Source organism: Pelobates fuscus, chromosome 5, assembly GCF_036172605.1.
Source record: "Pelobates fuscus isolate aPelFus1 chromosome 5, aPelFus1.pri, whole genome shotgun sequence".
Lineage (NCBI taxonomy): Eukaryota > Metazoa > Chordata > Amphibia > Anura > Pelobatidae > Pelobates > Pelobates fuscus.
This window is the reverse complement of record NC_086321.1, coordinates 382,331,428-382,334,427: the sequence shown is the minus strand read 5'-3', so window position 1 is coordinate 382,334,427 and position 3,000 is coordinate 382,331,428.

Below are 3,000 nucleotides of genomic sequence, written 5' to 3'. Positions count from 1 at the left end.
TCAATGCCCATAAAACTAAATTCCTGGAAAGAAAATGATGGACAATTGGAACAGTGGGCCGAAACCGAATGAGTTGGGATTTTTTTACTTGATGTTATTTAGATGTTCAAGTATTCTAACCTTTAGAATCCTCTTTGTCCGTCCAACGTACTGTTTACCACACGGACATTGTAGTAGATAAACCACATAGTCCGTGTGGCAACTAATTTCAGATTTCACCTTAAAAGTTTCCCCTGTGGTGTTACTATGAAAGGCCTTGGTTTTAAGTGATGATGTGATGGTGCAGGCTTTACAGGTTCCACAGCCTCTAAAAAAGCCAATAGTCGAAGAAAAATGTGTATTAGGATGTTTAATGGCATAGCTGGGAGCCAATAGATTCTTAAAATTCTTATTCTTTTTGTAGATCACCATAGGGCGGTCTGATAGAGACTCTCCTAAAACTGGGTCTTGGAGTAGAATGGGCCAGAATTCCTGTAGACTTTTTTTAATTTTATGATGATCAGTATTATATTGGGTTATGAAAGATGATTTAAAGTTTTGGTTTTCATTCACCCTACTTTTGTCTTCTAACAAAGAACTACGCTGCACTGAGCTAATAGAACGGATTTCTCTATCCAGAGAATTTTTATTGTAGCCCCTATCGGTAAGTTTTTTCTTAATATATGATGATTGTGTCTTGAAATCCTGAAGGTTAGAACAATTTCGTCTGACACGTGTGAACTGGCTCCTGGCTATACCACGTAGCCATGGTTTGTGGTGACAGCTTCGTTGGTGTACGTAGCCGTTACCATCTGTAGGTTTGAAGAAGCACCTTGTCTGTATTTTTTCTTGATCACAAAAAAGGACAAGGTCCAAAAAATGGATTTCATATTTATTCCATTCTGGAGTGAAAACCAAATTGTACTGGTTCCCATTCAGGTATTGAACAAAATCTTGAAAATCAACTGAAGACCCCTTCCAAATAATAATAACATCATCAATATATCGCCGCCATAGGACCAGGTTCTCTCTCCAGCCATGCCCAGACCACACGAAAAGTTCTTCCCATCTTCTCATGTAGGTGTTGGCATAGCTGGGGGCGAACCTGGTACCCATGGCGCTCCCAGTGATTTGTAAATAATAATCACCATTAAAGAAAAAATAATTGTGATCCAAAATAAATTGAACTGAAGACAAAATGAACTCTCTATGGCCTGTAGATAATGTATTGTCTCTGGACATATAGTGGTCGACTGACTCCAACCCCAAATGGTGGCTGATCACAGTATACAGAGAGGTCACATCCAATGTGGCCCAACTGTATTCCGGATTCCATTCGATGCATTCCAGCTCTTGTAAGAAGGATTTCGTGTCCCGCACATAGGAAGGTGCTCCCTGCGCGTACTTTTGTAAAAATGAATCCACGTAAGCGGATAGATTGGCTGTTAGTGAATTCACTCCACTGATAATGGGGCGCCCTGGTGGATTAGGGAGGCGCTTGTGTGTTTTGGGGAGAAAATAAAAAATTGGTATGACAGGGTTCTTTTGGAACAAAAATTCAAGATTTTTTTGAGAAATGATCCCATTGGTGTATGCCTGATCTAAAAGTATTTTAAGTTCCGTATTAAAACGGAAGGTGGGGTCATTAGTTAGAATGGTGTAAGTACTTTTATCCCCCAGTATATTGGCAGATTCTTCTAGATAATAGGAGGTGGTCATCAGAACTATGCCACCTCCCTTATCCGCCTCCCTAATTACTAAATCATCACGTTCAATTAGATTTTTTAAGGTTTTTTCTTCCCTCCTTGTAAGGTTAGAGTTTTGTGATCTTTTCTTATCTTTTATATTGAACGACTGGAAAGTTTGATTCACCATATGCTCAAATGTCTCCAAAAAAGGACCCTTACTTTGTATGGGAAAAAAATGTGATTTACGTTGAAAATTATAACTAGAAGGGGTAGTTGGGGTGTTCAAAGTGTTGTCTGACCATGGTGGGTTTAGAAGAAAGTGTCTTTTGATAGTCAATGAGCGAATAAATTTTTTTAGATCTATAAAGAGGTTGAAGTCATTGGAAGTTTTGCTAGGAGCAAACTTCATTCCCTTGGATAGCAGATCAATCTCCTCATCTGTTAGGGGAGTATTTGTTAAATTAAAAATACCTTTATCTATCTCCCTTTGTTCCAATGGATAAACAGCTTTTGATAGTGGCACTAATCCTCTGTTCTTACCCTTTTCGTGGGTGAGTTCTGGTACAGAGGGGCAAAACGATTGGTATGTTCCCAAGTTTCCATCCTTGGGCGGAAATAAGTGGTGATGGTCTTTTCCTTTGGACCCCGTGGTCTCCCCTGAAAATTTAATTCTCGGTCGTTATATTGTGTATTATTTCCCTGAGTCTCTGTTTTATCCCTTGTAACTCGGGCATATGATTTTGAATTATGTGGCCTTTCGGGAGATTTATTCCTAAAAGGGTGAGGGTTCGTTGATTCTCTATTAGATATCTCTTGATGGTCATTTTTTCTATTTTGTTCATCTTTCACTTTAAGAAATAGTGTGTGTCACTGTTTAACATAGCAGACAATAAGTGATTGATTATGCAAACAATTGTTACTAATCTCACAAAAATATGCAATCAATAAGGTTATTAATATTATTTTCTCTTCAGTAGATAGAATATATTGTTTTTTCCGGTTATATATTTGTGCTGAATTATAACGAAGGTGGAACGCATATGAACCGCTGGTGGAACGCAAATGGAACGCAAGTGGAACGCGGAAGTGCGGTTCAATTCCCACTTCCGGTTCCGGTTAGCCGAACGCGCCAAAATTTGATTACAGCAATATGAAGGAGATAGAAAGCAGCTGTCCAGCTCCCTCATGGAACCTATCAAGCAACGGATACTGGACACCACCCACGGAACCACCAATGGACATAGGGAGTAGCCCTATTTAAAGAGGACTCGGGGATGGGGGGAATAGGATGTATTTTTCACATGCTGTAATTGCATATTGATTTTACTTTATT